Consider the following 13,742-nt stretch of genomic DNA (forward strand, 5'->3'; position numbering starts at 1 on the left):
TACAGTAACTAAAACCAAAATTAAACTAATATAAAGGAACACCTTTATACATATACTAATTAATAACCTAACGTCTACCTGTAACGCCCCCTACAATCCCGTACCCGTTTAAACTTTCGTCCGCAAGAAGTGTCCGGAAAAGGCCACTTTCAAACTCTCTCTTTCCCAACCTGAAGATGGCGTAGGAAGGTCGAAACGTTGATTTCTCTTTATCAATAAGTGTTAATATCCATGCCAGCAATTCTGAAATACATTTTTATTTCAAATGGGTTTCTCGTCGTCAAGAGAAACAAAGACTTTGTTTTGTTAAGTAGCAGTAATGTGTTGTTAAACAGCACGCATAGCTCTGTTAATCATAAAAATGTTTGTTTTGTTAAGTAGCAGTAATGTGCTTAAACAGTACATAGTGCTCTGTTAAATAAAAACTGTATGTTTGTTAAGTAGCAGTAATGTGCTGTTAAAGAACACCTAGTGCTCTGTTAATTAGAAATTGTTTGTTTTGTTAAGTAGCAGTAATGTGTTCTTAAACAGCATATATTACACTGTTAAAAAGAAACTGTTTTCTTAAGTAGCAGTAATGTGTTGTTAAACAGCACATATTGCTCTGTTAATCAGAAACTGTTTATTTTGTTAAGTAGCAGTAAGGTGTCGTTAAACAGCACCTATTGCTTTGTTAAAAAGAAACTGTATGTTTGTTAATTACTGCATGTTCACTTTGGCCCGATATTCTTTAAGTAGAAATAGAATGGAGTTATGAATAAATAATTAAGGAAAGTACTTTGTTAGGAAATACTTAAATCTATTGTCTAGCAATAAATTGCTAGACAAAGAGAGTATAATGGCTATGGTTACACTGTTTGTCCAGGTTAACCTGATATCATTTGGCACAACAAGTAATTGTAACTAGTGAAATGCTGTAGGTCATGTGATATAGTAATTCGGTTCTCAAATTGCACGAATCTGTACATTGCTATGATATAAAATTTTCCCAGCCCGCTGGGCTTACCTAAACAGTTATAAATTATGAAAAAAAAAAAAACATTTTTAAAAGCAATCTAATGATTAGAAACCAATTTGTTTTAGTCACACTAGAGGTCAGAATAAAACACGGTTTAGTTTGAATTTTACACAAAGCTAAGCGCCCCTAATTTTGCAACGTAAGTTTAGAGAGAAGGCAGCTAGTCATCACCCACCGCCAGCTCTTGGGCTATCTTATCAACGAATAGAAGGATTGACCGTCACATTGTAACGCTCCCAGAGATGAGAAGGCGACTATGTTTGGTGTGGCGGGATTCGAACCTGCGACCCTCAGATCACGAGTCGAGTGCCTTAATCACTTGGCCATGCCGGGCCGATAAAACACCCACATATGTTATTGGTGTATCTGAAGATAGAAAAGTATTGCTGTTATAAAAGAGACCGATAAATTCAGGTTTTACTCCGCGTAACGGTAGGAATGAGAAGTTGAAAAACTTAAACGATTTCATTTGGGTTTGATTGCAAGCGACTTTAATTAAAAAAATAACTGAAGTTCTAAAACTCAGTGCTCTTCGATGACTGAGAATTCTCTATTTTTTAAATTACAGAAAAAAACTTGAATAAAATATGATAGTAGCTTTGCATTCTGGGATTTAATAATTGCTGAAAAGAAATTATAAGGGCAACGTAAACATTAATTTCATCCCATTTTCAGTGACGTAGGAATCAGGAGACTAAGGGTCCCTACCCTTCAATATGTTCCTTTAAAAATGCATCAAAATTAGGAAATTATGGAAAGCGAAGAATGTACAGAATTTAATCTAGAACCCAAGAGCTTTCGGTGCTTCTCTGAAACATCTCGACATCAGCCACGAGAGGTGAGCTTGTGGTGCTTGGATCGGTCAAACAAAATTAGGGAGAACTAGCGCAGATACTACTTGTACACAGAGTTCAACAAAATAAACCTATTTGCTTTTACAGAAACACAATATTCGCTTCGATAGTCACAAACAAAACTGCGTCAAAATAAAAAGATTTATTTTTATTGCTGTTTGGTTTGTTTAGAATTTCGCGCAAAACTACATGAGGGCTATCTGCGCTAACCATCCCTAATTTAGCAGTCTAAGGCTAGAGGAAAGGTAGCTATTCATCACTACCCACCGCCAAATCTTGGACTACTTTTTTACCAACCAATAGTGGGATTGCCTAGAACATAGTAACGAGGGGAATTCGAATCCGCGACCATCAGATTACGAGTCAAACGCCTTAACCACCTGGCTATGTATATATATACATACATACATATTTATTTAAGCAAGCGAACATATTTTGTAACAAAAATATATTATTTTAGTTTTAACCACGTTCTGGAACTAACCGCTTCAGCTTTATCGGGTTTATAATTTAAGTTTTTGTTTTATCTACTTCTGCGTTTGAAAATCTGTGTCGTTAAGAAATTGGTTATATGTTCACATAAGAATATTTCGGCATTATCACGCGAAGAAAGAAAAGAGCTAATTCTACCTTCTCTTGCGAAACAAGAAAACTCTCAGTGTGTCTTACGTTAGAAGCCCAGCGACAAATGGCTTTGGAATAAAAAGAAAGAAAGGAAAGAGAGATAGAGAAAGCGGACAGTGTCTTTCCTTCTGTACAAAGTACATTCTTTGGGTTGTTGTCAAAGGTCTATAAGGTAATTAATGATGTCTAACAAAGAGCCTAAGTCGCTGGAAGATATTTTTATATTTTCTGAAGAATATATATACACGTGGAATTTGAATGGCGTATTATTAACACGTGGTTTCACCTTTTATCCAATCAATAACTGGTTGAATGGCAATAAAATAGAACAAGAAAATTAAACATAATAAAAATGGATAGAAAATAAAAAGAACTAAGTGGAGGATTTATTTAAAAAAACAACAAGAACATCGAAGACAAACGGTACATAAAACTTAACAGGATTCGAGTAGGCTTAACCTCACTCTAAGCCTATTTCACAATATGTAATTGTGTGAGATATCATGGTCTGATTTTATGAATTCTTCATCTAATTGCCATTGTAAAATATAAGTTATGTAACTACAAGATCCGCTACATATCGGCTTTTTATTAATTTAAATATAATGTTTTTGTTATTATTCCATGTGAAAAACGTCGATTTCTCTTTTGAGTAAGGGTTAGATATATACAGAAAAAAATTAGGTAACTTAGCACAGAGATAAGATGGCACAATTCCAATTGTTGAAGGTAAATAACATTGCTGATAGGAATATGAGAAAGGGGATCCTTCCACCCATTTTGATGGAGTCTAGCTTAGCCTGGTTGATGGGGCGCTCGATTTGATATTCTTTGGTAAAAGAGTAGCTCCAGAGTTGATGGTATTCGTTGTTGAGTAACTGCATTCTCTCTATCCTATCACTGTTAAATTAGGGACAACTATCGGATATAGCACATGCGCATATTTGGGCAAAATTCAAAACAACTTTAATATAGCTTTCTACATGTCCTTTGTTTGGTGGAGGGGTCCAAGAGGACTTTGGAAAATGGAAGGTGTTGATTGTCAGTGGGGTGAAATTTTTAGTGAAAAGAGTCGCGGAGTTGGTGTTTTCCAGTTTACCCTGTAAAAAGAAAGATCCACATTTCAAACGCTCTTTGATAAGGGGGTTTAATATTGTTCTGTTAAATTAATATTTTTGAACCTACTTGTTTTCTTAATATCATGAAAGAACCATTTACAAGGGAAATAACAAACGTAAATGGGTCAGAAAAAATTAGCTCCCTTTAGAGTCGTGTTTGCGTATGAGAGTAGTGGTAAAATCCTACTATTCGCTTAGAATAGACCATGAAGGCTGTTAGATATACATATTCTCTATAGTTCAAGATTGGGAAAGGCTCGAGCATCAGATTCCTATATCAGTAGCTGCTCCTTTACGGTATTTCTTTAGATGTTGCATTTCTACAGAAAGGCATTTACCACAACTGCACTTTGACATTGTTTAACGTTGTATAGTTAGTGTGATGTTACTGAAAAATGATTGTTTTGGGAAAAGTACGTAGCAGCCCTTTCTAATGCAGAATATTTCTTCACTCAAATAATAAAAGTCTGTATAGATTGGGAATTAAGAATGTTCAATACTGGAACATTTCCTGTACTTAATGATATTGGAATGCAAAAAATATGGGACATCTTGGGGTACCAAGACCGTCCAGTAAGAGACCTGCAACAAGTCGTACCCAAGCAGTTTTAAGTAAAGTAAGAATCTTATTACACGTAAAAATATACAAATATAAAGGTCAGAGACAAACGCTGTTCACACGATCCATGGATAACAGTTAGTAACATAACCAAAAATGGCTTCCATCTGAGAAAGCGACATAAGTCACGTGCAAACAACTTGCTTCTGCGACTTAGCTGTTCAACTGTTACATATCTCAAGCAACAAAAGAATGAAACAGATGTTCATGTTTTGGTGTGCGAAGTAATAGCGGTTAAGTCGCCTATGTATTTCTCTGTGATCAGACTGATGAAATGTGCTATTGAAAACCATCATTCATATGCACTAGATAAATTATGGAGAGCCTGCAAGGTGGAGTGGTGTGCTCAAGATATGACACACCTACAACGGAGCCCTTTTACAGTGGAAACTATGTTGTAAAGCTTTAGTCAAGATGCATAATTCTCAGATAGAACATGACGACATTGACTTCAACGACGAGTTGAGGCTCCAAATCGTTTTAATATAACACATTCAACCTCTGTATTTGGAATAAGGAACAGTGTTTATAATAAAGCATAATAAATTTTCCTTTAAAATTTCGAGGCGTTCCATATTGTATTTAAAATACTTTTATATGACGAATTTTTTTTTTACAAACCCGGCAGTATAAAAAAGTATTGATTTGAAGAAAGCATGTCCAAGTGCATTTCGTCTCAAACTTTTTTGGTTTTTTTCAGTAAAATATATTGAAATCTATTTCCCTGGTTTAATTATTAGAAAAAAAGGAAAACCTCCGGAAGGCATTAAAAAGGACTTTGTTGAATGAATATAAAAAACGGAAACCGCTAAGATTTGGATGTCTTATTATCTAATGTAGCTGCGTTTAGTCTTTAATTTGTATGTGACTTTGTCAACGCCTCATTTTTGGTGTTGAAAGGCAAATAAAAAGGAAAAAAATAGAATACTTGTACCTTTTTAATACTTCTATTTCAGATAAATTTCTTCGTAGTAAAAACGAACTGCTACTTAATATTGCATGAATGTAATCGACAGATTAATCTAATATTCTGAAGTTTCACTGAAACTAGTCAGAGGCAAAACTTAAATTAATATAATTTAATTGCTTTTGTTAGAGTGCCAAGAAAGGATCTATTTTGTTAAAGGCAGAACATATTTAAGTTTCTAATTTAAATACGCCATCTCAAGTAATACATATACGGTAAATTTGAATTTTTAATTATTATAGTCACAGTGATCACACATGCACATTTACTATTTTCTTAGTGGAAAATTGAACCTTGGGAGTCTCAGATATTCCCCCCCCCCTAAGTTAGTAATATTTTTAATCAATAAAGTTTCATGTTTTGTTTTTTTTTCATTTTAATAATGTATTTATTATTCGATGCGTGTAGAACGATGAATTTAACCAATTATTCATGTGGTTTTAAACGCGTTTTACTTCATATATTAACCTAAATTAATTTATGTATGCGAATAATCTTATGACATTTCGTTATATTCATTATTCCATGTAGGCCCGACATGGCCAAGTGGTTAAAGTACTCTACTAGTAATGTGAGGATCGATGGTTCGAATCTCCGTCACTCCAAACATGCTCGCCCTTTTAGCCGTGGTGGCGTTATAATGTGACGGTCACTCCCACTATTCGTTGATAAAAGAGTAGTCCAAGAGTTGGCGGTAGGTGATGATGACTAGTCTTACATTGCTAAATTATCCAGATAGCCCTCGTGTAGCTTTGCGCGAAATTTAGAGCAAACCAATTTATTCGATGTTATGTAATGGATGAACTGTTTAATGAGTGCATATATATCTGTATTAAATAATTATTTTCTTTCTCTTATTAAAGAATCTGGGTGTCAAACCCAATGATTCAAGGTTATGAGCATTGATTTCGTGAGGATGAAAATTACTTGAATTAGAAATGCTTTCAGAATACGTATACGGTGGTATATCAAAAGAAACTAAGTTCGAAGGCTTATAATGCTAAAAATTAGGGTTTGGTACTGGCGACACATGCAGCTCACCGGGTAACTACGTGTGTATCAAACAAACAGATACGATCTTCTAAAGAAAGACTTTAAAACAACAACAACAACAAAATTAGCCCTCGAAGTAAGATGACAAAAGGTTCACTCACTCGTAGCCACCATTAAAATGTGGTCGTTATCTAATCTCTCTGCGTAAGAATATTAAAAGTATTATTAAAGAAACTACTAAGGCTTATTGCTACCCCTCTCTTTTTAGCCAACTGATCAAAAGAAGGTTTCTTGTTTGTTGTGAATATCTGCGTTAGCCTTTCCTAACTTAGCAAGGGAAGGTAACTAGTAATCACCTCCACCGCCATCTTCAGGGCTATTTCTTTACCAATGAATAGTAGGATTGACCGATACATTATAACGTCCCCGCGGCTGAAATAGCGGGCATGTTTGGTGAGACAGGGATTCGAACCCGCGACCCTCAGATAACGAGTCAAGCGCATCCTAACCACCTTGCCATGCCGAGGCCCAAAGAGAAGGCACTCAGACAGTAACACTCTACTGCTCATTATCTACGTTACGAAATTGACTGTCACTCTTACAACGCTCCCAAATATGGGGAAAGGTTAGTGATACAGTACATATTTGGACCCGGCTCGACTGTTCCGAAATCACAAATTTTCACAGGGCCAACTAGTGCCCACGTTAATTTAAAATTTTAATACCACTTTCCTTTTTGTTGGATAATTACAAATAAATGACTGCAAGCGTGAGACACTAGTTCGAGTACTACTGCGAGTTGCAACAAAAAATACTTAGATTATCAAAACATTTCTACCATTAATGTAAATGTTATAAAAACGTGCACAACTGGTTTCACAAGCTACAAGTGTGTCTCTTACTAAATAAACCACCTTTGTCTCACTTGTTCAAGTGATGAAATAATTGGTCCAAATACACTTTTTCTTCAACTTGAATAAACTGGTAGGTAGCATGGTAAATACAAAACATGGTACTTTGGAAGGGAAAGGCTGTCTTAAGAAGAACGATATTGGTACTTAACCATAGGCTGTTTAACAACAATGATACCAATATAACAATTTATGCTGTGTAATAAAAATGATACTTCTATAACACTTTAGGTTGTTTAATAACAATGATACTGATATAACATTATAAGCGAAGCTAATTGACAACAATGATAATGATATAACACTATAAGCTAAGCTGTTTAACAACAATGATACTGATATAACGCTATAATCTAAGCAATTTAACAACAATGATACTAATATAACACTATAAGCTAAGCTGTTTAACAACAATTATACTGATATAACGCTATAAGCTAAGCAATTTAACAACAATGATACTAATATAGCCCTTAAAGTTGTTTAACAACAATGATACTGATATAACGCTATAAGCTAAGCTGTTTAACAACAATGATAATGATATAACACTATAATCTAAGCAATTTAACAACAATGATACTAATATAGCACTTAAAGTTGTTTAACAACAATGATACTGATATAACGCTATAAGCTAAGCTGTTTAACAACAATGATACTGATATAACACTATAATCTAAGCTATTTAACAACAATGATGCTGATATAACGCTATAAGCTAAGCTGTTTAACAACAATGATAATGATATAACACTTTAAGTTGTTTAACAACAATGATAATGATATAACGCTATTAGCTAAGCTATTTAACAACAATGATAATGATATAACACTATAAGCTAAGCTATTTAACAACAATGATACTGATATAACGCTGTAAGCTATCTATTTAACCACAATGATAATAATATAACAGTAAGTTTAACACACTGTAAGCTAAGCTGTTTAACAACAATGATACTGATATAACACTATTAGCTGCTTAACAACAATGATACTGATATAACACTATTAGCTTTTTAACAACAATGATGCTGATATAATACTATAAGCTAAGCTATTTAACAACAATGATACTGATATAACGCTGTAAGCTATCTATTTAACCACAATGATAATAATATAACAGTAAGTTTAACACACTGTAAGCTAAGCTGTTTAACAACAATGATACTGATATAACACTATTAGCTGCTTAACAACAATGATACTGATATAACACTATTAGCTTTTTAACAACAATGATGCTGATATAATACTATAAGCTGTTTAACAACAATGATACTGATATAACACTATAAGCTGTTTAACAACAATGATACTGATATAACACTATTAGCTGTTTAACAACAATGATACTGATATAACACTATTAGCTGTTTAACAACAATGATGCTGATATAACACTAAGCTGTTTAACAACAATGATGCTGATATAACACTAAGCTGTTTAACAACAATGATACTGATATAACACTATAAGCTGTTTAACAACAATGACACTGATATAACACAAAAAGTTGTTTAACAACAATGATACTGATATAACACTATTAGCTGTTTAACAACAATGATACTGATATAACACTATTAGCTGTTTAACAACAATGATGCTGATATAACGCTATAAGCTGTTTAACAACAATGATGCTGATATAACACTATAAGCTGTTTAAGAACAATGATACTGATATAACACTATAAGCTGTTTAACAACAATGACACTGATATGACACTATAAGTTGTTTAACAAAAATGATACACTGAAATCCAAAATACAAGTTTGAAACAATTGAAATTCAATTTTAATACTTCAAAAAAAAAAAATAAAGAAAGAAAACAACAAATAATTAGTGAAGATTTGATATATATCTTGATAAACAACTTTGTATAAATATTAATAATAATAATTTCGGTAAATAAATGAATTAAGAAAAAGAACCACAAAAAGAAATATAACTTATGTTTCAAAATGTTAACCACTTTTCAATTCTTTCTAAATATATCTTGTGAACTAAGTCGTTTTTAAAATCAAAGAATGATTTTTATGTCATGGTAAGAGACTTCATCTCCTATGACTAGATATTAACATAAATTTACATAATCATTCATCATATTAATATCTAAACGTCACCGCTAGGAAGAATGTGTGTGTGAATTTCGTAAATTTATTTTAAATTAACCACAAAACTACATAATAAGCTACCAGTATTTTCACAATTACGGGTATCGAAACCAGGTTTCAAGCGTTGTAAGTCTGAAAACATGTCGATCGCCCTAACCACCTGGTCATGCCGGGTATTAGAAGGTGAGTTAGTGCTTTAATGTAACTAAAAAAATAATCATAGTACAACTAAATAATAGAAGGAATAATAAAGACAAACAAAACCACAATAAAATAAATATAGATTAATGTTAGTTTACAATGAACAAACAGACGGTTTGTCGAACTCCGGGGGGTGGGGTCAATCCTACTATTCGTTTGTGAAAGGGTAGCTCAAGAGTTGGTGGTGGGTGGTGATGACTAGCTGCCTTCCCTCTAGTCTCACACTGCTAAATTAGGCATGGCTAGCACAGATAGCCCTCGTGTAGCTTTGCGGGAAATTAAAACAAACAAGCAAACAAACCCTTTTTGTTCGTTCTAATTTTAAGGTATATTTTTGTGTATACCTATTCCAACTGTTTCATCTGCATATATCTATCGTTTAGAATATCTATGATGGATCCCACTCTTAGTGCAACAGGAAGGTCTTTATGTTTAACACTGATAAGGACATCCCAATTTAAGTTGATATTCACTGTTTTTTTCTCAATCATTCCGTTTAAGTTTTGTGTGCTCTGTTTTTATCTGCAGCCTCTCTTAATTCTGAGCAACAGATCAGAAGGAAGGTAACATCAAACTGTTGGACTCTTTCTGTACCAACGAAAAGTAGGATTGATCTTCATGTTACAAAGCACCGACGGTTGAAACAAACGATCATTTTCAGTACTGGGTTTCGATCCCGCGACACAAAATTTGCGAATCAAGAGCCCCAAACACCAGGCCATTTTATATAATAGTTGGTGATGGGTTAGTCTTTTTCTAAATCCAGTTTGTTGTATAAGTTGATTGGAGTTAAATGATTACTAATCCAAAACGTTTGTGGATGTGTGACAACTATAGTACGTTTACGAGTTTTCAGTTTTTATGTTTTCCTTCTTTTTTATTTTTTTATAACAGGTGTTTATTTAGTTTTGCATTCTTCATGATGGTGGTATCCTAGCTGGAAACAGTATGTGTGATTTTATCCAATCCTTGTTGTTTTTCAGCTATATAAATAATACGCTTGCGTTTCTCCTTCCGAAAATTATCTCTCAAATTTCTCGATCAAATACTATAAATATCATATTGTTAGAAAAGCTTTTGTTCATTTTGACTTTTCAGTGCAGAATAATTTTACCTGTTTTTTGCTAAGTAAAACTTTTCAACAAAACGAATATGGTACACGAAGGCAACATGTCGTTCTCATCACGTGACGACTGACTTCGATTTTTTTATTGCAAAGTATCTCATACAGAAAACACTTAACTCACGTGGAATTTTCTTAAAAAATGAACCTTACACTAAATGTATTTTTTGTGTGGAGTTTCTCGACTTATTTATGTCTAACCTACACACGGACAGTTCATTCAGATCCACGTGCTTCTCAGTTTCTGAAGATACATTAAAGCATTTCTGCATATTCAACTACGTTTGCCTTTATTACAACTTTACATTTACTTTAATTTACAATAAATAAGCTCCGTTTCGTTTCATAAACACTTTTAGCTACGTTTCTTTAGTAAGTATTAATTCTCTCTTTTATGAAGTGTCTTTATTTAAACTTTTCACACTATGTCATACACCGAAGACTCATAACAACCATTTCATACTCTGTTTGCTATCTTAGATACCATTACTTTATTGCTTACTTTAGTGGGAGTTTTATTTTATAAATTTACGTCTACGTTAGTGTATTTGTCCTACCTATTTGTAAAGTAGTTTTAAATTTACCAGAATTTATCGATATAAAACATCATGTTTGTAAACAAAGATTGGATTAAATTGGATGCGTCAACATCCAAGAATAAGGAAAATTCAAGCGAAGGGTATGAAAATTACCGCAAATATTTCGCGGGTCACGGCTAGATTTATTTAGTCTTGGTGTTACTTCTTCCTATATGTTGAAGTTACATCGTCTCAGGTAGAAAGATGACAACCGTTGCGTACAATCTCTTATTCCTCCAGATGTTCCTCTTACCACTTTCCAGTATTTTTCTCTGTAACTAATTATAATTTTCAATACCCTTTACTTATACTTATTTCATTTCTAGTGCCTTCGATACCTCTGTGTATTCTTATCTTGCTGTCGGGTCTCTGATTTCTGTTTTTCATAATTCTTTCATTTCGTTATTTTATTTATTTTCCATAAACTTTTATTTTTTGCTTCTTCTATCATCGTGTCTGTCAGTTTTTCTTTGCATTTTTTGCAAGTTTACAGCCTACAATTGACTTTTTCAAATTACATCCTCGATTTCTTTTTTGTTTGTTTATTTGAATTTCGCATAAAGCTACTCGAGGGCTATCTGTGCTAGCCGTCCCTAATTTAGTAAAGACCAGAGGGAAGACAGTTAGTCATCACTACCCACCGCCAACTCTTAGACTACTCTTTTACCAACGAATAGTGGGATTGACTGTAACATTATAACGCCCTCACGGCTAAAAGGGCGAACATGTTTGGCGCGACGGGGGTGCAAACCCGCGACCCTCAGATTACGAGTCACACGCCTTAACACGCTTGGCCATGCCGGGCCCTATATCCTCGAAATGAAGTTTTAATGTTATTTCAAAGTCTTTTTTTATTTTATTTTTACACGAATGGATCAACGACTTAGTCAGAGGAATAGTATTTCACAGAGCCCAGAAGTATTCGTTTTAGGGTGATCCAGATTTAGAGGCTGTAACTAATTATATGACTGAAATACTTATATGCATCTAGTTAAAGAATGGTTATACATAATTCTGGTAATCCTAGGTCATCACACTGGAGTAATAACATTGTAAAACATTAGGTCATAATATTGTTGTAATCACATCGTAAAACATTAGGTCATCATACTGATGTAATAATATTTTAAAACATTAAGACATCCTACTGGTGTAATCCCATTGTAAAACATTTGTTCATCTTACTGGTGTAATAACATTGTAAAACATTGTTATCATACTGGTGTAATCAAATTGTAGAACATTAGGTCATCATACGATGTGTAATAACATTATAAAACATTAGGTAATGATACTGGTGTAATAACATTGTACAACATTAGGTCATCATACAATGTGTGATAACACTATCGAACATTAGGTCATCATACTACAGTAATAACATGGTAAAGCATTAGTTCATCATACTGGTGTAATGACATTGTAAAACATTTGGTCATCTTATTGGTGTAATCACATTCAAAAGTATTAGGTCATAATACTGGAGTATTGACATCGTAAAGCATCAGTCCTTCCTACTTGTGTAATCCCATCGTAAAACATAAAGCATCATACTGGTGTAATCCCATCGAAAAACAGTAGGTCATCATACAGGTGTTATCAGACTGTAAAACTTTAGGGTCCTCATACAATGTGTAATAACATTGTACAACGTTAAGTCATCACACTAGAGTAAAAACATTGTAAAACATCAGGTTATCATACTGGTGTAATCAGACTAAAACATGAGGTCATCATACAATATATAATAACATTGTAGAACATAAAGTCATCACACTATAATAATAACATTGTAAAACATTATTTCATCACACTAGTGTAATCAAATTGTAAAACGTTAGGTCATCATACTGTTATAATAAAGTTGTAAAACATTAGGTTATCATACTGGAGTGTTGACATCGACTTAGGTCATCATACAATGCATAATAACAACGTAGAACATTAAATCATCATACTGGAGTAATAAAATTGTAAAACATTAAGTCATCATACTGGAGTAATAACACAAAACATTAGGTCATCATAATGGTGTAATGACATTCTAAAACACTAGGTCATCATACTGAACAAATAACATTGTAAATCATTAGGTCATCATACTGGTGTAATGACATTGTAAAATATTATATCATCATACTGGAGTATTAACATCGACATTAACTTATCATATTGGTGTAATCCTATCCTAAAACATTAGGTCATCATACAGGTGTAATCCCATCGAAAAACTTTATTATACTTGAGTAATACAATGTAAAACATTAAATCATAATACTGGTGTAATCACACTAAAACATGATATTAATACACACTAATCATGATATTAGTGTAATGAAATTCTAAAACATTAGGTGATCTTACTGGCTTAATAACATTGTAAAGCATTAGGCCATCATACAGGTGTACTAACATTGTAAAACATAAGGCCATGTTACTGGAGTAATAACATTGTTAAACATTAAGTCATCATACTAGTCTAATTACATCATGAATCATTAGGTCATCATACTGGTGTAACCACATCGTAGAACATTATGTTATCATACTGGCGTAATCAGGCTGTAGAACACTAGGTCATCATACGATGTGTAATAACACTGTAGAA

At 33.3% G+C, this 13,742-nt stretch overlaps 1 protein-coding gene across 6 annotated transcripts in view; it reads left to right on the forward strand.

The window, feature by feature from the left end:
* LOC143257360 (uncharacterized) overlaps window positions 1-13,742 on the forward strand; it is a 76,515-nt gene that overhangs the window by 52,752 nt on the left and 10,021 nt on the right. The window lies entirely within an intron of this gene.

Source organism: Tachypleus tridentatus, chromosome 7, assembly GCF_004210375.1.
Source record: "Tachypleus tridentatus isolate NWPU-2018 chromosome 7, ASM421037v1, whole genome shotgun sequence".
NCBI lineage: Eukaryota > Metazoa > Arthropoda > Merostomata > Xiphosura > Limulidae > Tachypleus > Tachypleus tridentatus.